Raw genomic sequence first — 25,406 nt, forward strand, 5'->3', positions numbered from 1 at the left:
GCCGAGATAGCTTCAGACATGGCCATGCGGTCGGCCTCCTTCTGCTCAGCCGCCTGGGCAAGTGCCTTGGCGGACTCATTGAGGGCAGACTCGAACTCTACAAACAGCCAAAACAGAATTCTTCAAACACGAGTTGAAGAATGAAGCTGAATCAAAATCTCAAAGCAGCCAAGACGTACCTTCAGCCCGGGCACGTTGCTCCGAGGCTGCGGCTTGGGCGGACTGAGCAGACCCGACGGCCACGGCCAGGTCCGCCGCAAGGGCTCCGGCCCGAGCACACGCCTCGGCTAGCTGGCCTCCAAGGGCCTTAGCCCGGCTTTCAGCCTCGGTAGCCTGGCTCCGAGATTGGTCCCGCTCACCGATGACCTGGCCAAGCTCCAACTGCCGCCTCTACGCGTGCCGCCGCTGCCTCTACCCCCAACTCGTCACAGAGAAACCGAAGGTCCACCACCTCGGCGCTCCGTTGGGAGAGGCGCTCGATAGCCTCGGCAAGCGCGGCCCTCAGGAACCACAGCGAACCCCAGACGTCGGCCTCGCGGCGGATGAACGACGACTTGGCAGTACTCAGATCCGTCAAATACTGAGGAAAGGAAGCAGGGCGTCACAAAGAATGCCCTGGTCACGTGAAAGGTATGCCTGAAATCCTTACCTGGAGGATCCTGGGAACGTTCCTGGAAAGGACCTCCATGGTCGACCGAAGCGACCCCATCGCTGCCTCGGCACACTCATGGAGCTCGTCCCGAGACTGCTCCTCCCGCTCATCGTCAAGAACGAAGAGGGGTTTCGAGGCACCACGGGTCCAGAACCGGAGCGCCTGCCCACGCCGCTCATTGGGATCGCGCCGCGTGAGGACGAGGTCGCCGCTCCCCAGGACGGGCCGCGGTTCTGCGCCCCCCTCCTCCAAGGCGCCGACACCCCCTGCAGTCGACGCATCGGGTACCTCCTCGGCTAAAGGGGCAGGCTTCCGATCACCGGCCTCGAGTAGCGGCGCCTCAGCCATCTCAGCATCGGTGGCAACGGGTGGCTCCACGTCCAGAACGGCAACAGCCTCGGCAGAAGCCGGTGCCGGCTCCGGCAACACGACAGGTGGGCTCAAGGCCGCAGCCGCGTCAGCAGTCTCCCTCGGCACGACGGCCGCCTCGACGGAGGGGTCAGCCTAGGGAGCTCGCCCCACGGCAACTCGTGCCGCCTGGGCCCCCTGCTTGGGGGCATCTTGTGTAGAGGCCAGCCGGCCGGCGTGGCCGGTGCGGCACCGGCTGCAGAAGCCGGCACCATCTTAAGGGCCTTCTGGGGAGCCAGACCGGTCGAACCGTGCCTCCGTTTGCTGGGAGGAAAAGGGAAAGCAGGATCAGGACACACGAAGAAGGAGCTAGGACAGAGATATCCTTGGATACTTACCCACACCGGACCAAGGCCAATCGTGCCTGCGGGGAGGCCCCTCGGGCCTCGGCCCCCGCAGGCGCTGCCAAGGTTTGCACCGATGCCGGCTTCGGCACCATCCCCGCCTCGGGCGCCCGGGGCGCCGAAGGAGCGGTCCGCCCAAGCGCAGTCACGACGACCTGAGGATCAACCTCCTGTGCAGCCGGCATGGGCGACTGCTCTTGGGGGACAGGCGGGTCGGCCTGACTCCCCGGGGTCACCTCAACTACCTCGGCCAAGGGGTCAAGTATCCCCTCGGCCTGCCCCTGTTCTTCGGACCGGGACCCTGATGTCCCGGCCCCAGATACCGACGACCCCTGGCCCAGCCTCAGATCCGGGCTGAGGCTAAGGCGGGCCGCCATGTCATCGTCTTCGTCATCATCATCGTCATCGTCGTTGTCAGGCGTCTCCGGCGACGGCTCCCTCGGGAGCCCGTCCCTCTCCTGCCTCCGACGGCGCCTCTCCAAGGCGTCCCGAGCCCGCATCCGCTCGCGAGCCTGAGCCTTTTTCGCGTCCTTCTTCTCCTTCTTCTTCTCCGCAGCGACCCTCCGCGCGGCTCGGTCCACCGCGTCCTCCGGGACCGGTGGCAGGGAAGGCTTGTGACACCCCAATTCCTGGAGACGGACGGAAATCTCGACTATGAGAACCAAGGGCAATCTGACACAAGAAAGAAGGAGCGGACACTCACCAGGGATATGCACCCGCGCTCGGGACGCATCAAGGGCTGGGTAAGGGCGCCGGCGTCCAGTCTCCCTACCGTGCCAGCTACCCGCCTGTGGAGGTCATCGGCGGAGAGGGGGACCGGGACATCTGCGAACCCTCCAAGTCGACCCCCGGCATCATCTCCGAAAGCAGCAACCGCCGCTCTGCCAAGGGAAGCACCCTCCGGCGATGGATGGCAGCGACCACCCCCGCGGCGGTAAGCCCCCCATCTCGCAGCTCCTGCAAGGCCTCCATAAGGGGCTGGAGATTCTTCTGTTTCTCGTGCGCAGCCCCATAGCGCCAGTTGCTGCCGGCGGCAGTCACCACTCGTTGAGAAAACGACGGGAGCCTCCCATCGTCATTCCGGAGGTAAAACCACCGGCGCTGCCACCCCTTGTTCGAAGACACAAGGATAGTGGGGATGTACTGTTACGTGCGCGCCTGCCTCAACTGGAGGATGCAGCCACCGACCCGCACCGCCATGCGGACCCTCCTTTCCCCCGTCGTCAAGGCAAAAGGCTCCGCAGAGAAGAGATGGGTCCACAGATCCCAGTGTGGGTCAATCCCCAAAAATCCTTCGCAAACTGCCGCGAAGATGGCCGCTTGCGCGATGGAGTTGGGGTTGAGATTGTGCAGCTCCACCCCATTGTAATGCAGAAGCGCCCGCATGAAACGGCTTGCTGGCACTCCGAACCCCCGCTCATGGAAGGAGACGAAACTCAGCACATACCCCGCCGGCGGGGTCAAGGCGGCCCCGCTCGGAGGGACCATCCACTCCGGCTGCGGGTCACCAGAGAGGGGACGGAGCAAGCCATCGGCGACAAGGGCCTCCAGATCGTCCACCGTGACGGTGGAGAAGGACCACGGGTCGCGCGGCGGAACGACGGTTACCCGGTCTGCCATCGCCAAGCGAAGGGGGTGGCGGCGGAGCGGACAAGGTGCGTGGTTTTCTTTCTCTGGCTATTCCCTTGGGTTGCGGAAACCAAAGCAGGAGGCGAGCAGCAGAGTAAAGAACCACCATCGGTCCCCCTTCCGGATATATAAAGGTCCGGGCAAGACCCGTTCAACGCTTCGCCCGAACCCGCTGCGAAATTCAGACTCGAAGACGAAACACCCGTTCCTCGAACGGCTCATGCAACAGCTGCCCCGCGAACCACTCGTCCCGTCGCATTAACTCCGCGGCAGGGCAGGCGACACCTTTGGCAGGTGAAGCGGGCGACGCTTCACCTCCGCCATGATGACCGCGTCAAAAAAGGTGCGCCACATCGTTCAATTTCGTATCCTTTTCCTCTTCCCCTTTCTCTCTCTTGCTACAGGGACCGAGAAAGGGGATACTCCAAAAGGGATCCTTCTCTGCGAAGGAAGTAGGCCCTGAGCCCTCCTACTGATCAGGGGTTCGAAGGCTGGCCCCTCGGAAGGGTTCGACAGCCACCCCAGAGCACTCGGGCTCCGCGCCCACTACTCATCAGAGGTTCGAAGGTTGTCCCCTCGGAAGGGTTCGATAGCCGCCTCAGAGCACTCGGGCTCCGCGCCCATTACTGGTCAGAGGTTCGAAGGCTGGCCCCTCGGAAGGGTTCGACAGCCGCCTCAGGCCACTCGGGCTCCGCGCCCACTACTGATCAGGGGTTCGAAGGCTGGCCCCCCGAAGGGTTCGACAGCCGCCTTAGAACACGCAGAGCGAGGGATGACTCTAGGTACGTCCGATACATGGCCGAGGCTCGGGCTACGCTCCCGAGGTACCCTAGGACATTTCCGAGACCAGCAGGAGCGATTCTGTAACGGAATCCCATCAGAGGGAGGCATCGAGCCCTCGGACCCTATCAAACGGGACCGGGTCTGGCAAATCACCTGCAGGTACTTTTGGAGCGCGCCTCTGGGCCACTAGCCGACCCTTATCGAATGGGGCACGGGCGTCCACTCGGATCACCCGTTAGCAACTCACTGGAGACACCATGTTCGGCGCCTTCCGAGGGCAACATGGTGCTTTCCCCCCTCCCTCCTCCTTGCGGAAAGGCGACGAAGGGGCGTATGATAAAAGCCGAGTCAGTCCTTGGCCGTCCTCTCGCTCTGTGCAGAGGCTTGGGGGCTGCTCTCGCAAACCCGGCTCCGGCCAAACCGTTGACAGCGTCAACATACCAGCCCAAGAACTCGAAACCTGACCATGCACCCGGACTACGATCAGATCGCATGAGAGAACAACCAGACCGGCCAAGGCATCACAAAAGGCACTAAGACCTCGGAGGAGTCAAACCACTCCTCCGAGGCCTCAGGGGCTACACCCGGCGGGTGCGCTCGTGCGCACCCACCGGAACAAAATGCAACCGAGAAAGGTCGGTCCCCTTGCAAAAAAGTGCGATAAAACCTCCAAGCGAGTACCAACACTCCCTTTGAGGCTCAGGGGCTACTGTCGGGGACCATAATTAGGGGTACCCCCAAGACTCCTAAACTCAGCTGGTAACCACCATCGGCACAAGCTGCAAAGGCCTAATGGGCGCAATACAGGTCAAAGCTCCGTCCACTCAAGGGACACGATCTCGCCTCGCCCGAGCCCAACCTCAGGCAGGAACAGTAGACCCAGGTGGATTCACGCCTCGCCCGAGGGCCTCCTCAAGCAACGGGCACTCCTTCGACTCGCCCGAGGCCCAGCTCGGGCAGGCTTCGCAGTGAAGCAACCTTGGCCAGATCGCCTCGCCAACCGACCGTATCGCAGGAGCATTCAATGCAAGGATCGCCTGATACCTTATCCTGACGCGCGTTCCTCAGTCGACAGGGCCGAAATGACCGCAGTCACTTCGCCCCTCCACTGACTGACCTGACAGGAAAACAGCGCCGCCTGCCCTGCTCCGACTGTTGTGCCACCCGCCAGGGTGAGGCTGACAGCAGCCGAGTCCAGCCTCAGGCGCCATAGGAAGCTCCGCCTCACCCGACCCCAGGGCTCGGCCCCCGCCTCGACCTCGGAAGACGATCTCCGCCTCGCCCGACCCCAGGGCTCGGACTCCGCCTCGACCTCAGAAGACGGTCTCCGCCTCGCCCGACCCCAGGGCTCGGACTCAGCCTCGACCTTAGAAAACGGTCTCCGCCTCGCCCGACCCCAGGGCTCGGACTCAGCCTTGACCTCAGAGGAATCACCGCCTCGCCCGACCTTGGGCTCGGACCGACCACGTTACAGGGGGTACATCATTACCCTACCCCTAGCTAGCTCAGGCTACGGGGAACAAGACCAGCGTCCCATCTGGCTCGCCCCGGTAAACAAGTAATGATGGCACCCCGCGTGCTCCCATGACGACGGCGGTTCTCAGCCCCCTACGGAAGCAAGGAGTCGTCAGCAAAGGACCCGACAGCCCCGACAGCTGTACTTCTACAGGGCTCGAGCGCTCCTCCGACGGTCACGACACCACATGAACAGGGCACCAACACCTCTCCGACAGCCACGTCGGCATGTACATAGGGCTCTGACTCCTCTCTGCTAGACACGTTAGCACATTGCTACACCCCCCATTGTACACTTGGGCCTTCTCCTTACATCTATAAAAAGAAGGTCCAGGGCCCTCGTACGAAAAGGTGGCCGCGCGGGAGGACGGGCTGACGAGCAGGCTATCTCTCTCCCTCGCGAACGCTTGTAACCCCCTACTATAAGCGCATCCGCCCTGGGCGCAGGACAACACGAGCCGTGGTCCCCTTTTTTCCCCTTGTGTTCCGTCTCGCGCCGACCCATCTGGGCAGGGACACGCAGCGACAATTTACTCGTCAGTCCAGGGACCCCCCGGGGTCGAAACACCGACAGCCTTCGAGCAAACCGAAGGTATTAATGTAATATTAACATTATTGATATTCATATATGTTTTATGAAATGAAATAATAAATGAATTATTAAGATATGACTATCATATTCATTCCTTCGCATTCCTATCCCTGTATTGATACGATAAAGTTGTGCCCTTCTTGGCCTTCGTGTGAGAAGCATTATACCCGTAAGGAGATAATGCTTCAGGGGAAGCATGTTCTTAACGATTAACAATCATGTTGTCTTGTTCTTGACTCACAGCATTTGAGAACAAGTGACCAAGAGTATCTAAATTTGTTGTTCTCATATCAGACTACTAGGATGATTCCGTCACAAATGCTGGCCGCGGTTCAAGTTTGACTGGATGATTCCGTCACAAATGCTGGCCGCGGTTCAAGTTTGACTGAGAGTGGTGATGTGGAGTGCGATGCAAGCATCATGGATGGAAGTATTGGTCTTTTTGGAGCTGTTGGAGCTACTTGTACTTGTAATTTGGAGCACGGAAGTTGATAACTAAGTAGTATGAATGTAAAATTAGTACTAAATGCTACATGTTTGTCCTGTGAACTTTGACTCCTGCTCTGGCCATATTTTCTCCTTCTTGTGGATCAGATGTAAAAAAAATCCAATCCAAATCGCTTTGCACTTGGAAAAGGAACAAATGGCGGGACTGTCATTGCTTAGTCGGATACCCCAAATGTAATCATGAAAAACGAGCATCTTCTCCATTTTTTTGCTCGCTCAAAAATGTTTTTCTCCATGTAAATTCTTGCCCACATGTTTTCATGTTTTCTTCTGGACACTCAACTAATTGATAGTGCCATGTTATTCAGTGTTGCATGAATTGCATCTCATTTTGTAATGCAAGCTATTGCTTTTGTCCGTTGAACCAACTACATACAAAGTTCCCTTTACAATGTCATCTCAGGCTGTAAACTGATCAATGTGCAATGTACCACTGGCAAACGTCTCTATGAAAAATCACTTTAGTCAAAACTGTCTAAAATCAACGTGAACACAGAATCAGTCGAGTCGTTGGAAATTGGAATAGCAGAAAATCGTCACTTTCTATGTCCTAAACCCTATGGACTCTTCTATCTTCTAAAATCAACGTGAACACAGAATCAGTCGAGTCGTTGGAAATTGGAATAGCAGGAAACCGTCACTTTCTATGTCCTAAACCCTATGGACTCTTTTATCTTCCTCCGTATGTCCACAATACTCAGATTATCTCTATTCTCTCCTAAAAAACTAAACCAAACCAACCCTATGTATGTCGATATAAGCAACACCCATTTATGTTCATTCTATTAATTTGCTACTATCCTACTCACCATCTTGTCTCTATATCTAAATACCAAATTATTCCTTGATATAGGTTTCTGGTTGGTGAAGAAGCATAACAATGGGTAAAAATGGTAGTGCTTTCGTAGTCTCTCATGTCGTAGCAAAAGGCGAGGAATTCAGAAGAAACAATTCTTTTATACCCCGTTTGGATCTTTGTAATTAAATTTTATTTTAATAATACTAATTTAGACACATATCAATTAGGCCAATATGGTTTATATAAAATATATTTGTATACTATTGTTAGCAAGATATCAAAGATATTTATGTGCTATATGTTTGCTATAGAGGAGTGAGCCGAAGAACGTCCTATAAGTTACAAAGTAGAAACATATTTTACTGATACATAAAATCATTTCTCATCTTGCACCCATGAATTTGAGACATGCTTATATCTTAAGTTTGGAAAGTGATGGAATGTCAAATTTCAAACCTAATAATTTATATTGTTTGCTTATATTTTAACTTATTTAAGTTGGATTATATAATCTAGAGGGTAAACAAATAGGGCCTTAACCTGCAAAAACCAAAACTCGACGGGTATTCGACTAGACGGGTGCGGGGATGGGTTAATATTTTGACCTGCGGGTGCAACTCGTATCTGATCCAAAGTTTCGCGGGTGTGGGTGCAGGTTTCTATTTTAACCCGCACGTGGCCTGCACTCGACCCAAAATTTAGTTTATTTTTTATTTTACGCAAAAAAATGATTAACGTAGAACAATATCTATCTTGAATAAGTAACTTAACTAACGATTCATGAAATGTTTTGTTGTTGCTCAATATGAGAAGGACTAAAATTTATAAATATAATTTAATGTTAATACTTAATTGCTTATAGCTGAATTATTATTAAAGTGCACATCGAGTAAAAACCCGCGGGTGGTCCAAAACCCACCTGAAATCTAACGAAGGGTAGTTTTTTCTCCACCCGATTTAAAAACCCGACCTATTGCCATCCCTACTCCCACTCGTTATCCTAATCCATTTTAGCACGATTCTTAATGTGTATTCAATTCGTTTCGATTAAAATTATTGTATTTTAGATTTATCGTATCGTTAGTATGGACATCTTACTAGTAGTAGTTATTTCTTCACTATTAATGTAAGAGTCCAAGTGTTTCTTTCAAAGTTTCTTAGTTCTTGTGTCTAAGCCGGCTATAAATTTACAAACCGCTTTTCCTCTCTTTGTTTCTCTCTCTCATTCACCTCAATATTTAACCACTTATCATCTTACTAGTTAGTTGCCCGTGCGTTGCAACGGTTTCTATTTATGCTTTAGAGTATAGTTGTCGGCGTTTCGAGACCGGGGGGTCCCTGGGCCGACGAGTGAGTGTCGCCGCGTGCCCCAGCCCAGATGGGTCGAGCGCGAGGGCGAGCGCGAAGGGGGGAGAGCGAGGCGGCCGGAGACCGGCGTGAGAGAGGTGGGAATCCCGCGGCCTTCGTGTTCGTCCCGCGCCCAGGTCGGGTGCGCTTGCAGTAGGGGGTTACAAGCGTCCACGCGGGAGAGGGAGCGAGCGGCCCCAAGCGAGCGCCTGTCTCGTCCTCGTCCCCGCGCGGCCAACCCTCTCTAAGAGGGCCCTGGTCCTTCCTTTTATAGGCGTAAGGAGAGGATCCAGGTGTACAATGGGGGGTGTAGCAGAGTGCTACGTGTCTAGCGGGGGAGAGCTAGCGCCCTAAGTACATGCCGTCATGGCAGCCGGAGAGATTTTGGCACCCAGCTGGTGTGATGTCGTGGCCGTCGGAGGAGCGATGGAGCCTGGCGGAGGGACAGCTGTCGGAGCGGTTGGGTCCTTGCTGACGTCGTCTTGCTTCCGTAAGGGGGCTGAGAGCCGCCGTCGTCACAGAGCATGCGGGGCGCCATCATTGCCTATCTGGCGGAGCTAGCCAGATGGGACGCCGGTCTGGTTCCCTGAGGCCCGAGTCAGCTCGGGGTAAGGTGATGATGGCGCCTCCTGTTGACGTGGCTGGCCTGCGCCCTAGGTTGGGCGATGCGGAGGCTCCTCCGAAGCCGAGGTCGAGTCTGTCTTCTGTGGCCGAGGCCGAGTCCGAGCCCCTAGGTCGGGCGAGGCGGAGGTCGTCGGCTGAGGCCAGGGCGGAGTCCGAGCCCTGGGGACGGGCGAAGCGGAGTTCGTCGTCTTCTGGGACTTAGCCCGAGTCCAAGCCCTGGGTCGGGCGAAGCGGAGTTCGCCGTCTTCCGGGACTTAGCCCGAGTCCGAGCCCTGGGTCGGGCGGAGCGGAGTTCGCCGTCTTCCGGGACTTAGCCCGAGTCCGAGCCCTGGGTCGGGCGGAGCGGAGTTCGCCGTCTTCCGGGACTTAGCCCGAGTCCGAGCCCTGGGTCGGGCGGAGCGGAGTTCGCCGTCTTCCGGGGCTGAGCCCGAGTCCGAGCCCTGGGTCGGGCGAAGCGGAGCTTCCTACGGTGCCTTTGGCAGGGCCTGACTGCCTGTCAGCCTCACTCTGTCAAATGGCACCGCAGTCAGAGTGGCGCAGGCGGCGCTGTCCTTCTGTCAGGCCGGTCAGTGGAGCGGCGAAGTGACGGCGGTCACTTCGGCTCTACCGGGGGGCGCGCGTCAGGATAAAGGTGTCAGGCCACCTTTGCATTAAATGCTCCTGCGACTTGGTCGGTCGGTGCGGCGATTTAGTCAGGGTTGCTTCTTAGCGAAGGCAGGGCCTCGGGCGAGCCAGAAATATGTTCGCCGTTGGAGGGGGGCCTCGGGCGAGACAGAAATCCTCCGGGGTCGGCTGCCCTTGTCCGAGGCTAGGCTCGGGCGAGGCGTGATCGAGTCGCTCGAATGGACTGATCCCTGACTTAATCGCACCCATCAGGCCTTAGCAGCTTTATGCTGATGGGGGTTACCAGCTGAGAATTAGGAGTCTTGAGGGTACCCCTAATTATGGTCCCCGACAGTAGCCCCCGAGCCTCGAAGGGAGTGTTAGCACTCGCTTGGAGGCTTTCGTCGCACTTTTTTGCAAGGGGACCAGCCTTTCTCGGTTGCATTTTGTTCCGGTGGGTGCGCGCGAGCGCACCCGCCAGGTGTAGCCCCCGAGGCCTCGGAGGAGTGGTTTTACTCCTTCGAGGTCTTAATGCCTTGCGTAATGCTTTGGCTGGTCTGGTTGTTCCCTCATGTGAACTGGCCGTAGCCCGGGTGTACGGTCGGGTCCCAAGTTCTCGGGCTGGTATGTTGACGCCGTCAACGGTTCGGCCGGAGCCGGGTTTGCGAGAGCAGCCCCCGAGCCTCTGCACAGGGCGAGAGGGCGATCAGGGACAGACTCGGCTTTTTTACATACGCCCCTGCGTCGCCTTTCCGCAAGGAGGAGGGGGGGAAAGCGCCATGTTGCCCTCGATGGGCGCCGAACATGGTGTCTCTGGTGAGCTGCAAGCGGGTAATCCGAGTGGACGTCCGTGCCCCGTTCGTTAGGGGTCAGCTAGGGGCCCAGAGGCACGCCCAAAAGTACCTGCGGGTGATCTGCCGGACCCGGTCCCCTAGCGACGGGGTCCGAGGGCTCGATGCCTCCCTCTGATGGGATTCCGTTACAAGATCGCTCCCGCTGGTCTCGGAAATGTCCTAGGGTACCTCGGGAGCGCAGCCCGAGCCTTGGTTATGTATCGAACGTACCCATGGTCATCCCTCGCTCGGTGTCTGAGGCGGCTGTGAACCCTTCGGGGGCCAGCCTTCGAACCCCTGATCAGTAATGGGCACGGAGCCCGAGTAGCCTGAGGCGGCCGTGGAACCCTTCGGGGGGCCGCCCTTCGAACCTCTGACCAGTAGTGGGTGTAGGGCCCACGCGATCTGAGGCGGCTGTCGAACCCTTCGGGGGGCCAGCCTTCGAACCTCTGATCAGTAGGGAGGCTCGGAGCCTGGTTCCTTCACGGGGAAGGATCCTTTTCGGGGTATCCCCCTTTCCCGGTCCCTGTTGCAAGAGAGAGAGAAAGAGGAAAAAAGGAAAAGGATACGAAATCGAACGACGCGGCGTACCTTTACTGGCGCGGTCATTATGGCGAAGGCGAAGCGTCGCCCGCTTCTCCTGCGAGAGGCGCCGCCTGTCCCGCCGCGGAGTTAATGCGACGAGGCGAGTGGTTGGCGGGGCGGTCGTTGCGCGTGCGCGAGCCGTTCGAGGAACGGAACACGCGCGCGTTGTCTTCACGCCGTGAGAGAGGGTTCTCTCGCTGCCCCTGGATAAGATGTGAGCTTGGCTGACGACGTGACTGCTGCTCCTGCCCGCCTGCCACCGTCATTACTGCCGGCCCATTTTTGGTCGCACTGACCGCCGCGCCAGACTGGCGCTGCTGGGTCGTGCGCTGGGTCGCCTCGAGTCGCGGTATTGGTTCCGCAGTCGAGGAGGCGCGGTGGTGGCGCAAGTGGCGGTGCAGTTGCATGCACGAAGCAGTCGGCGCGTCGGTTGCATGACACGTGGGCCTGGGCCTCCAGGCTGGGCGTGTCGGGAGTCGGAGAAGGGCGTCCACTTGGCGCGGTTGCATGCCGCCTGCATGGCTGCCCGCCTCTTTCGCCCGTTGGTCTGGGCAAAAGTGGAGGGTCACTTGTAACCGCTGGGCGGTCGTGCGCACCGCGCGCGGCGGTTTGGCTTCTTCTGCTCTGAGCCGGCTTGCATGACGTGTGGGACCCAGCCCCCGCGCCGCAGGGGGGGGGACCTTGGAGCGTGTTGGAGAAGACTCAGCCCGTGACGGCTGGGGACGCGAGTAGAGATAGTCGCCTTTAAAAGGAGGGTGACCCCCTTGGAAGGCGACCATGTCTTCGCACTCCCTTATGCATCGTGTCTTTCCACCTTCCAAGCCCCCGGATGGGGGATACCCGCCGTCTTTTCGCCTCATCGTTGGAGGAACGCAACTCCGTGGGAGTTGGTACCTTTCAGCCATCGTTCGACTTCAAGGATTTTCATCAGCCAGCCCGGCTGTACCCCCCCCCCCCCGCCCCCCCCCCCCCCCCCCCCCCCGTCGGTGGTCACCCAAGACGGTGACCACCAGCCCCTGGGTGGGGAGAAGCAAGCCGGGCTGCGATCTTGGCCCCACCCTCAGCTTCAAGGATGTTCATCATCCTCGCTGGGGTGGAGGCCGGGCTGAGCCGGAGCTCTACCTCCCGCGCGGGTTCGTGGGTCACCCTCTCCTGCGGTGTTCGAGGGAGAGGGCGCTCGCTGGCCCTGCGGGCGGGTCGGACTTCGACAACGCGGGGCTGGTCGATGGCGGGCGTCGTCAGCCCCAGCGCGTCGAGCTCGTCGGCTTGGCCCCCGGTGGCCCCTCGTGCCGGAAGGCGGATGCCGCGCCGTGTGCACGGGAGGACCGCCCGAGATGTCGCGCGCTGCTAGGGCGGCGTTCGTGTTCTGGGGCGGTCCTGCCTTTGCACCGGTATGGCGCCTCCGCGCGGAGGTCGGTGCCCCACTCGTCCGGGAGGATCTGAGTGGGGATCTGCCGGAGGGCTGACGGCCCCTGTCGTCGGTGCCGGGGTGGAGGCGGCTCGAGAAGTCCCCGTCGCCGACGGGATCACCGCCACCATCCGCGCCTCGGGCCTCCGGCTCTTTGTACTTGTCCTCGCCCCTCGGGCGTCGGCGCGGGCGAGGGCGAGGGCAAGATTGCAGCAGCGCCCACCCTGAGGTCTGCGCTGCTGCAGTTCGGCCACCGGAGCAGGGGTCGTTGTTGTTGCTGTCAGAGCGGGCGGCGGCGAGCCGCCCGTCAGTCTTCTGTTGCTCCGCAGGCCCTCCCCCATCGAGTGGGGTTGTTCGTACCTGCGGAGGGGGAACCGGAGTTCCGTTTGTAATGGCACTTTGAATGCCAGTGTTTTTGTTCATTGTGGCTGTCGAGGCCTCAACATGTATGTAATTTCGGCACGGAGCCGTGTTTTTTCCTCATTTTCGAGCACTAGGACTCGCCTGTTGGTTGTCTGAACCGCTTCACCAAGCGTGAGTCGCCCCGTGTCAAGGTGACGAGTGAGGTATCCGTATCCCGGAGGCGTAGGAGTCCCTCGGCTCGGTCGGCCTTGTTGTCTAAGGCTTCTCTAGCTTAGTTAAAGGGACCCCTTGGCCGCTCTTCGATGAGCCGAGGCCAGGGGTAGCGATATCAGCATGAACAGGGGCGGAGTTGGCTCGAAAAGGAAACCTGGTTGGCCGGAGCCCAGCCGGGTCGTCCGTTAGCGGGACCGACGCCGGAGTTGACCAGCCGAGGCCTCGGGTCGGGCTGGCGCCCTTGGAAGATGGTTGGCCGAGGCCCCAGAGTGACCGGCCGAGCCGCCTGCTCGGGCCAGATTTCCGGAGAAGACCCTGGCAGCGATTGCCCGGGTGTGGCGATGACGTCGTCCTTTAGAGCGGAGATCCTTGGACCGTGTCGCCGTCCGAGGCTAGGTCGGACCTTGCCGAAGGTGTCGTCGATGCCGAGGGTGCTGCTGCCCCTTCCAGCGTCAAGACCCGAGCCTGCAGGATCAGATCGTCTTGTAGCGTGTGTCTCCTGCGGCCGCCGAGGCCAGAACACACACCCTCGCTGTGTTGTAAAGCTGTGTCTCTTTTCTTCTTGTTTCGAGTATCTGGACTTTTTTGTCGGCAACAGGGATGTTTGTGCGAGCGAGAGTTGCTTCTCGCGGAAGGTGATGAGTGAGGTATCCGTATCCCGGAGGCGTAGGAGTCCCTCGGCTCGGTCGGCCTTGCCGCTTACACGCACTTTTACCCGTCCATGAGGCTCTGTCACCGACTCAGTCGAGAAGGCTCGAAGGATCACTTCGGCAGAAGAACTTCCGAACGTGAAGACTTGTTCGGTCCGCGGAACCACTTATCCGAACGTGAGTTACTTATCGCAGAAGGTGATGAGTGAGGAATCCGTATCCCGGAGGCGTAGGAGTCCCTCGGCTCGGTCAGCCTTGGCTGCTTACGTGTACTCCGTCGTTTTCAGGATCCACTTTTCGACGTAGTCAAAAAGCACGAAAGACATTCTGGCAGAAGAGATCTTTTTTCGAGGAAAATTTCAACGCAGAGGGGGTTCCCCCCCTTTTAGCCCCCGAGGGAGGGTCGGGCTTTGCCGAGGCGAGGCCGACCCTTCCTTGATGACTAAACTTTGCGTGGGTGCGAGGTATATGAACAACTTGAAAACATCTTAAGGGTAGAAGCGACGTAGTTGTTGGATGTTCCAAGCGTTGTCGTAGACCTCGCCTTGATTGTTGGCCAGCTTGTACGTTCCGGGCTTCAGAACTTTGGCGATGACGAATGGCCCCTCCCAGGGGGGCGTGAGCTTGTGCCTCCCTCGGGCGTCATGTCGCAGCCGAAGCACCAGGTCGCCCACCTGGAGGTCTCGGGACCGGACCCCTCGGGCGTGGTAGCGTCGCAGGGACTGCTGGTACCGCGCCGAGTGTAGTAAGGCCTTGTCCCGAGCCTCTTCCAGCTGGTCCAGCGAGTCTTCTCGGCTAGCTTGGTTGCTTTGATCGCCGTAGGCCCTCGCCCTCGGGGAGCCGTATTCCAGGTCTGTGGGCAAGACAGCCTCGGCCCCGTAGACTAGGAAGAACGGCGTGAAACCCGTGGCTCGGCTCGGCGTTGTCCTCAGGCTCTAGACCACCGAGGGGAGTTCCTTCATCCATCGCTTGCCGAACTTGTCGAGGTCGTTGTAGATCCGAGGCTTGAGCCCTTGTAGGATCATGCCGTTGGCACGCTCTACTTGTCCATTTGACATGGGATGAGCCACGGCGGCCCAGTCCACCCGGATGTGGTGATCCTCGCAGAAGTCCAAGAACTTTCTGCCGGTGAACTGGGTGCCGTTGTCGGTGATGATGGAGTTCGAGACCCCGAAGCGATGGATGATGTTTGTGAAGAACGCCACCGCCTGCTCGGACCTGATGCTGTTCAGAGGTCGGACCTCGATCCACTTGGAGAATTTGTCGATGGCGACCAGCAAGTGCGTGTAGCCCCCGGGTGCCTTCTGCAAGGGGCCGACGAGGTCCAGACCCCACACAGCAAAGGGCCAGGTGATGGGTATTGTCTGCAGAGCCTGAGCGGGCAGGTGGGTCTGCTTCGCATAGAATTGACACCCTTCGCAGGTGCGAACAATTCTTATGGCGTTGGCCACCGCCGTCGGCCAGTAGAAGCCCTGTCGGAAGGCATTCCCGACAAGGGCTCGAGGCGCTGCGTGATGGCCGCAAGCCCCCGAGTGTATCTCCCGCAGGAGTTCCTGACCTTCGGCGACGGAGATGCATCGCTGGAGGATGCCTGAGGGGCTGCGGTGGTAGAGCTCCTTCTCATCGCCCAGCAAGACGAACGACTTGGCGCGCCGCGCCACCCGCCGAGCCTCGGCTCGGTCGAGGGGTAGCTCTCCTTGGTCGAGATATTGCAGGTACGGGGTCTGCCAGTTTCGATCAGGCGTGGCCCCGCTTCGCTCCTCCTCGATGCGCAGTGCCTCACCCTCGGGGGCCGAGGGTACCTCGGGCTGAACCGAGGTCGCCTCGGGTTGAGCTAAGGGTGCCTCGGGCCGTGCCGAGGGTACCTCGGGCTGGGCCGAGGGTACCTCGGACTGGGCCGAGGTCGCCTCAGGCTCGGGCGTGTCATCGATCTTGACGGAGGGCTGATGCAGATCCCGGGAGAAGACGTCCGGGGGAACCGTTGTTCGCCCCAAGGCTATTTTAGCCAGCTCGTCCGCAGTCTCGTTGTAGCGCCGAGCGATGTGGTTAAGCTCGAGCCCGTAGAACTTGTCTTCCAGGCGCCAAACCTCATCACAGTAGGCCTCCATCTTCGGGTCACGGCAGTGGGAGTTCTTCATGACTTGGTCGATGACGAGCTGCGAGTCACCGCGGGCGTCGAGGCGCCGGACCCCTAGCTCGATGGCGATTCGCAACCCGTTGACCAGAGCCTCATACTCAGCCACATTGTTGGACGCCGGGAAGTGGAGGCGTAGCACATAGCGTAGGTGTTTCCCGAGGGGCGAGATGAAGAGTAGGCCTGCGCCGGCTCCTGTCTTCATCAACGACCCGTCGAAAAACATGGTCCAGAGCTCCGGTTGGATCGGAGCCGTCGGTAGCTGGGTGTCGACCCATTCGGCCACGAAGTCCGCCAAGACCTGGGACTTGATGGCCTTCCGAGGGGCGAACGAGATCGTCTCGCCCATGATTTCCACCGCCCACTTTGCGATCCTACCCGAGGCCTCTCGGCACTGGATGATCTCCCCCAGGGGGAAGGATGACACCACAGTTACCGGATGAGACTCGAAGTAGTGTCGCAACTTCCGCCGTGTCAGGATCACTGCATATAGCAGCTTCTGAACTTGTGGGTAGCGGATCTTGGTTTCGGACAGTACCTCGCTGACGAAGTAAACTGGCCTCTGAACGGGCAATGCATGCCCCTCTTCTTGCCTCTCGACCACAATCGCGGCGCTAACCACCTGAGTGGTCGCGGCGACGTAGACCAAGAGGGCTTCTCCGGCAGCTGGAGACACCAAGATAGGCGCCTTTGTGAGGAGCGCCTTCAAGTTCCCGAGAGCTTCCTCGACCTCGGGGGTCCAAGTGAAGCACTCGGCCTTCCTTAAGAGGCGGTACAAAGGTAGACCTCTTTCGCCGAGACGTGAGATGAAACGGCTCAGAGCCGCGAGACATCCCATGACCCTCTGTACGCCCTTTAAGTCCTTGATGGGCCCCATGCTGGTGATGGCTGCGATCTTCTCCGGGTTGGCTTCGATGCCCCGCTCGGAGACGATGAACCCCAAGAGCATGCCTCGGGGCACCCCGAAGACATACTTCTCGGGATTGAGCTTGACGCCTTTCGCCTTGAGGCATCGGAATGTCACTTCAAGGTCGGAAAGGAGGTCGGAAGCTTTCCTCGTCTTGACTACGATGTCATCGACGTAGGCCTCGACCGTGCGACCGATGTGTTCGCCGAACACATGGTTCATGCACCGCTGGTACGTCGCGCCCGCATTCCTCAAGCCAAACGGCATGGTGACATAGCAGTACATGCCGAAGGGTGTGATGAAAGAAGTCGCGAGCTGGTCGGACTCTTTCATCCTGATTTGATGATACCCCGAGTAGGCATCGAGGAAAGACAGGGTTTCACACCCAGCGGTGGAATCCACGATTTGATCGATGCGAGGCAGAGGGTAGGGAACCTTCGGACATGCTTTGTTGAGACCTGTGTAGTCTACACATATCCGCCATTTCCCCCCTTTCTTTCTCACAAGCACAGGGTTGGCAAGCCATTCGGGATGGAATACCTCTTTGATGAACCCTGCCGCCATTAGCTTGTGAATCTCCTCGCCTATCGCTCTGCGCTTCTCCTCGTCGAATCGGCGCAGAGGCTGTTTGACGAGTCGGGCTCTGGCCCGAATATCCAGCGAGTGCTCGGCGACATCCCTCGGTATGCCGGGCATGTCCGAGGGACTCCACGCGAAGACATCGGCGTTCGCGCGGAGAAAGTCGACGAGCACTGCTTCCTATTTGGGATCGAGCCCGGAGCCGATCCGGATCTGCTTGGAGGCGTCGCTGTTGGGGTCGAGGGGGATGGCCTTAACCGTCTCCACTGCCTCGAAGTTGCCGGCATGACGTTTCACGTCTGGCGCCTCCTTAGAGAGGCTTTCCAAGTCGGCGATGAGGGCCTCGGACTCGGCGAGGGCCTCGACGTACTCCACGCACTCCACGTCGCATTCGAACGCGTGCTTGTACGTGGGGCCGACGGTGATGACCCCGTTGGGGCCCGGCATCTTGAGCTTCAGGTAGGTGTAGTTGGGGACGGCCATGAACTTCGCGTAGCATGGCCTTCCCAGTACCGCGTGGTAGGTTCCTCGGAACCCAACCACCTCGAACGTCAGAGTCTCCCTTCGGAAGTTGGAGGGCGTTCCGAAGCAGACGGGAAGGTCGAGTCGTCCGAGGGGCTGGACGCGCTTCCCGGGAATGATCCCGTGGAAGGGCGCAGCGCCTGCTCGGATGGAGGACAGATCGACGCGCAGGAGCCCGAGGGTCTCGGCGTAGATGATGTTGAGGCTGCTGCCTCCGTCCATAAGGACCTTGGTGAGCCTGACGTCACCGATGACGGGGTCGACGACGAGCTGGTATTTCCCCGGGCTCGGCACGTGGTCGGGGTGGTCAGCTTGGTCGAAGGTGATGGGCTTGTCGGACCAGTCTAGGTAGACTGGCGCCACCACCTTCACCGAGCAGACCTCCCGGCGCTCTTGCTTACGGTGCCGAGCCGAGGCATTCGCCGCTTGTCCACCGTAGATCATAAAGCAGTCACGGACCTCGGGGAACTCTCCTGCTTGGTGATCTTCCTTCTTGTCATCGTCGCGGGCCCTGCCACCCTCCGCGGGTGGCCCGGCCCTGTGGAAGTGGCGCCGAAGCATGACGCACTCCTCAAGGGTGTGCTTGACGGGCCCCTGATGATAGGGGCATGGCTCCTTGAGCATCTTGTCGAAGAGGTTGACACCTCCGGGGGGTTTCCGAGGGTTCTTGTACTCGGCGGCGGCGACAAGGTCCGCGTCGGCGGCGTCGCGTTTCGCTTGCGACTTCTTCTTGCCTTTCTTCTTGGCGCCGCGTTGAGTCGACGCCTCGGGAGCATCTTCCGGTGGGCGGCCCTGGGGCTGCTTGTCCTTTCGGAAGATAGCCTCGACCGCCTCCTGGCTGGAGGCGAACTTGGTGGCGATGTCCATCAGCTCTCTCGCCCTGGCGGGGGTCTTGCGACCCAACTTGCTCACCAGGTCGCGGCAGGTGGTGCCGGCAAGGAACGCGCCGATGACATCCGAGTCGGTGATGTTGGGCAGCTCAATGCGCTGCTTCGAGAATCGTCGGATGTAGTCCCGGAGAGACTCTCCCGGCTGCTGCCGGCAGCTTCGGAGGTCCCAGGAATTCCCGGGGCGCACATATGTGCCCTGGAAATTGCCGGCGAAGGCTTGGACTAGGTCGTCCCAGTTGGAGATCTGCCCCGGAGGCAGGTGCTCCAACCAGGCGCGAGCGGTGTCGGAGAGGAACAGGGGGAGGTTGCGGATGACGAGGTTGTCGTCGTCCGTTCCACCCAGTTGGCAGGCCAGGCGGTAGTCCGCGAGCCACAGTTCCGGTCTCGTCTCCCCCGAGTACTTTGTGATAGTAGTCGGGGGTCGGAACCGGGTCAGGAACGGTGCCCGTCGGATGGCCCGGCTGAAGGCCTGCGGACCGGGCGGTTCGGGCGAGGGACTCCGATCCTCCCCGCTGTCGTAGCGTCCCCCACGCCTAGGGTGGTAGCCTCGGCACACCCTCTCGTCGAGGTGGGCCCGACGGTCGCAGTGATGGTGCTCGTTGCCGAGGCGACCCAGGGCCGCAGGCGCGGTGTTGCGCGTGCGCCCGGTGTAGACCGAGGCTTCCCGCATGAATCGGGAAGTCGCGGTATGAGGTTCCGAGGGGTATCCCTGCCTTCGGGAGGCAGAGCTCTCGGCCCGTCGGACCGCGGCGCCTTCCAGGAGATTCTTGAGCTCCCCCTGGATTCGCCGGCCCCCGGTGGTTGATGGCTCCGGCATCGCGCGGAGAAGCATCGCTGCGGCAGCCAGGTTCTGGCCGACGCCACTAGATGCGGGTGGCGGCCTGACCCTGGCGTCGTCGGCGACGCGGTGCTGGAAACCCTGGGGCAGATGACGTATTTCTCCGGCCGGGGGTTGGCCCGCCCATGCCTGCCCGACGTCCCGGCGGATCGGCTCAAGCGCCCCTGCTCCCTCGTCGAACCTGGCCTGCGCCCCGCGGATTTGCTCGAGCTGTGGGTCATGGCCCCCCGCCTGAACGGGGACCACAGCTAGCTCCCGTGGGATGTTGACGCGGGGCACTAGCCTAGGGAGATCACCGTCCTCCGGCATGCCGAGATGATTGCCTTCGGAGGGACCCCCTAGATCGATGTGGAAACATTCGCGGCTTGGGCCGCAGTCCTCGTCGCCGAGGCTGCGGCTACCGTCGGAACAGTCGGAGAGGCAGTAGTCACAGGCGGTCGTGAAGTCCCGCATGGCACTGGGGTTGCCAAGTCCAGAGAAATCCCAACAGATGCTGGGCCCGTCGTCTTCCTCAGACCCAGAGGGCCCGTAGGTCGAGACGTCCGTCAGCCGGTCCCAAGGCGACCGCATGCGAAACCCCATAGGGTTTGGACTCGCCTCTACGAGAGCGTCCGCAAAGCGAGGTCGCTAGGCGGGTTGAGGCTGAATCCAAATGACGTAGGATGGGAATCGGTCGGTACCTTTTGGTCGACGAGCGGCGATGAAGTCACGTCGGGGACTGACCGCATCGTCGTCTCAGGTACGAGGGTGACGTCCAGCAAGCTCTCCGCGAGCGCGCTGGCGTCGTCCGCTTGCTCGGGATGGGCGTGTCGCGGGGAGACGGCGCTCGTCTTCGACTCAGGCGCGAAGTCGATACCCGGTGCGCCCCTCGTTGGGGTGCCGGTGTTGTCGGCTCGCTCAACAGCCAACGAGGCGCTGCCTCCTGCTTGGCCTTGGTCGCCCTGCCTTCCCCTCCGTCGGCGGGGGAAAGGGCAGGATGAGCTCGAAGGTCGTTCTTCCACCACGCGGGGAAGACGTCGTCGATTCCGCCACCGGCGGGCGGGTTGTCGGCCGCCATTGTCGTTGTCGCGCGGCGGTGGAAGGAGTATCATGTCGTAGTTGCCGTCGAGGGACATGAACTCAAGACTCCCGAAACAGAGCACCGTCCCGGGTTGGGGAGGTTGCTGGAGACTGCCCATCTGGAGCTTGACGGGAAGTTGTTCGTCAACACGCAGCAGGCCCCTACCTGGCGCGCCAACTGTCGGCGTTTCGAGACCGGGGGGTCCCTGGGCCGACGAGTGAGTGTCGCCGCGTGCCCCAGCCCAGATGGGTCGAGCGCGAGGGCGAGCGCGAAGGGGGGAGAGCGAGGCGACCGGAGACCGGCGTGAGAGAGGTGGGAATCCCGCGGCCTTCGTGTTCGTCCCGCGCCCAGGTCGGGTGCGCTTGCAGTAGGGGGTTACAAGCGTCCACGCGGGAGAGGGAGCGAGCGGCCCCAAGCGAGCGCCTGTCTCGTCCTCGTCCCCGCACGGCCAACCCTCTCTAAGAGGGCACTGGTCCTTCCTTTTATAGGCGTAAGGAGAGGATCCAGGTGTACAATGGGGGGTGTAGCAGAGTGCTACGTGTCTAGCGGGGGAGAGCTAGCGCCCTAAGTACATGCCGTCGTGGCAGCCGGAGAGATTTTGGCACCCAGCTGGTGTGATGTCGTGGCCGTCGGAGGAGCGATGGAGCCTGGCGGAGGGACAGCTGTCGGAGCGGTTGGGTCCTTGCTGACGTCCTCTTGCTTCTGTAAGGGGGCTGAGAGCCGCCGCCGTCACAGAGCATGTGGGGCGCCATCATTGCCTATCTAGCGGAGCTAGCCAGATGGGACGCCGGTCTGGTTCCCTGCGGCCCGAGTCAGCTCGGGGTAAGGTGATGATGGCGCCTCCTGTTGACGTGGCTGGCCTGCGCCCTAGGTTGGGCGATGCGGAGGCTCCTCCGAAGCCGAGGTCGAGTCTGTCTTCCGTGGCCGAGGCCGAGTCCGAGCCCCTGGGTCGGGCGAGGCGGAGGTCGTCGGCTGAGGCCAGGGCGGAGTCCGAGCCCTGGGGTCGGGCGAAGCGGAGTTCGTCGTCTTCTGGGACTTAGCCCGAGTCCGAGCCCTGGGTCGGGCGAAGCGGAGTTCGTCGTCTTCCGGGACTTAGCCCGAGTCCGAGCCCTGGGTCGGGCGGAGCGGAGTTCGTCGTCTTCCGGGACTTAGCCCGAGTCCGAGCCCTGGGTCGGGCGGAGCGGAGTTCGCCGTCTTCCGGGACTTAGCCCGAGTCCGAGCCCTGGGTCGGGCGGAGCGGAGTTCGCCGTCTTCTGGGGCTGAGCCCGAGTCCGAGCCCTGGGTCGGGCGAAGCGGAGCTTCCTACGGTGCCTTTGGCAGGGCCTGACTGCCTGTCAGCCTCACTCTGTCAAATGGCACCGCAGTCGGAGTGGCGCAGGCAGCGCTGTCCTTCTGTCAGGCCGGTCAGTGGAGCGGCGAAGTGACGGCGGTCACTTCGGCTCTGCCGGGGGGCGCGCGTCAGGATAAAGGTGTCAGGCCACCTTTGCATTAAATGCTCCTGCGACTTGGTTGGTCGGTGCGGCGATTTAGTCAGGGTTGCTTCTTAGCGAAGGCAGGGCCTCGAGCGAGCCGGAAATATGTTCGCCGTTGGAGGGGGCCTTGGGCGAGACGGAAATCCTCCGGGGTCGGTTGCCCTTGTCCGAGGCTAGGCTCGGGCGAGGCGTGATCGAGTCGCTCGAATGGACTGATCCCTGACTTAATCGCACCCATCAGGCCTTAGCAGCTTTATGCTGATGGGGGTTACCAGCTGAGAATTAGGAGTCTTGAGGGTACCCCTAATTATGGTCCCCGACAATAGTACAATACTCGTACATTGCGACAACATAAATTATTCGATAAAATGTTAGTTTACAATAATTATATGAAAATGACTAACATATATTACAATCTACCTCAATATCTCATAAATTCTTACACAATACGAACTGGCAATTTCCAACTAAACCTAGACACTTATACAACTACTTTTTGACTTTTGAAGGTATGAGTTGACAACATTTTTTAATTGCCATTGAAGTTATGAAACTATAGAACAATAAATGAATTTTTGAAGGTATGAGTTGATGCAATCCACTTGTCCATTCTCGCTCGAATCATTAGTTGCTACAGCATTTCCAGTCACATCAATAGAGCTAGCAGTCAGAGCTTTTAAATACTTGCCAACCCTACCACCAGCAATTGTTGAACCAACAACACCAGTTTCTAGGTTAATATACCATGATCCCGCCTTATCCTACATCGATGCAACCGTATGTTGGTATAATTGGGGAATTTTAAATGCAAACAGACTATGGTTAGCTTAAACAAGATATTTCAACATTACATAATCATCATCCTTTTTCTTCTCCTCCTAGAAGCATATAACATTGGATCATTGACTCAGAACTCAGGAGATATGAAAATAGAACGGTGCACTAAGGGGGTGTTTGTTTGGGATTATAATCTGGGCAGATTATAATCCAAACAGACACCCCAAAAGTGTAATTGTAAAAGAAAAAATAGCAAACCTGAACATAATGGTTAAAAATCTAGTCAGCAGCCTCTTATGAAGCTTTGGTAAACAAGTATATCCTCTTGCATTTGTAAGAAAAGCCTGCGATGTAAACATCAAACGGTGACCTGAGTTTTCATTGCCTAACATCACATCAACATTAATCTGTCGGATAAAAAATTGTGATTACATTGGGTTGCAGAATAGCACCCCTTACAGGCTCCCCAAACTAGCGCTCTAATGAGTTTGTTGATGGCAGTTTGCTCCTGGTAAAAGAATGAATCTTTGTGGATACCAAAACTATTTCATTATAGATTAAGAATAATTAAATAGTTGCACAAGTACTGGTATGGGCAGGTATGACACTTACAAAATATCAAGTGCCACACATAGTTGGCTACTATGGTCACATAGCAATCTGAATGAATTCCATAATTCCCACGAGTCTGCCATTTCACTTTGTAACTACAGGAAACACGTAAACATGTGCATTATATATAAGCTAAAATACTTTTGCACCATGTTCCATGCACACTCGAATTGTCGAAAAATATCGTGTGGTTGTTGTTCTTTATTTTATCAATATCACCATCCATAGGCTCGGACTTCTCTAGAAACAACCTAAGCCACAACTTGAGAAAGAAGCAGATGAAAATATAGCATTCAGATATAAGCATATCTAGAACATGGATAAAACTGACAAAACGAGGACTGGGAGATGGAGGGCAATACATTCATATTGGCCAGGCCTTGCAAAATTGATTCACAACTTTGGCATAATTGCGACAAAAACTCCTGCAGGCAGCAAGAACACATATGCCTGCATGAACGTGCACCAACATTCATTTTGTTTCTTCGAAAAAGAAAATTTGATCCACTCGCTGATCTTCCTAATGACGTGGTTGCTCCACTGGTCCTTTTCCACGTATGCACAAATTTCTTTCACGAGTGGTTTAAAATCAAAAATATATTAGAACAATTACCTCCACCTCTCTTATCTCGTACTCTACCTCGTGCTTCAGTATACCTTGTGCTTCAGTATGCAGAACGAAACTATGCACAAAATTACCTGCTTTGCTTTTGGTCTTGATAAACAAAACTACATTGAAAGATTTGTGCTGCTGGTATGCATTCACAGGTAAAAAAAATTATTTGTAACACATCACCACACATACTTGCAATCACTCCTAGTCTTAGGAGCAGGCCGGACTTGAGCTGCTTGAGGAACACCACTCTCTTCACCATGAAGCGCCCCACGAGGAGGATCAGCACCGTCCGAGGCATGATGCCCGATCTAAACAAACAAAAGGCGATTGGAATCAAATGTCCATGCTGAAAGTCGCCTACAGGGGGGTGAATAGGGCGAATCTGAAATTTACAAAGTTTAAGCACAACTACAAGTCGAGTTAGTGTTAGAATTAAATTTGAGTCCGAAAGAGAGGGAGAAAACAAATCACAAGCAAATAAGATGAATGACACGGTGATTTGTTTTACCGAGGTTCGGTTCTTGCAAACCTACTCCCCGTTGAGGTGGTCACAAAGATCGGATCTCTTTCAACCATTTCCCTCTCTCAAACGGTCACTTAGACCGAGTGAGCTTCTCTTCTCAATCAAACGGGACACTAAGTCCACAAGGACCACCACACAATTGGTGTCTCTTGCCTTGGTTACAATTGAGTTGGAATCAAGGAAGAATGAAGAAGAAAAGCAATCCAAGCGCAAGAGCTCAAATGAACACAAGTATCTCTCTCTCACTAGTCACTATTTGATTGGAATTGTCTTTGGACTTGGGAGAGAATTTGATCTCTTTGGTTGTGTCATGTATTGAATGTTATAGCTCTTGTATGAGGTGTGAAGGCTGAAAACTTGGATGCAATGAATGGTGGGTGGTTGGGGGTATTTATAGCCCCAACCACCAAATGAGCCGTTGGTGGAGGCTGCTGTCGCATGGTGCACCGGACAGTCCGGTGCGCCACCGGACACTGTCCGGTGCGCCAGCCACGTCACCCGACCGTTGGAGCTTCTGCTGGGCCACCGGACAGTCCGGTGGTGCACCGGACAGGTCCTGTAGACTGTCCGGTGCGCCGTCTGGCGCGTGCTCTGACTTCTGCGCGCGCAGCCGCGCACTGT

This window comes from Zea mays, chromosome 7 (assembly GCF_902167145.1).
Source record: "Zea mays cultivar B73 chromosome 7, Zm-B73-REFERENCE-NAM-5.0, whole genome shotgun sequence".
Lineage (NCBI taxonomy): Eukaryota > Viridiplantae > Streptophyta > Magnoliopsida > Poales > Poaceae > Zea > Zea mays.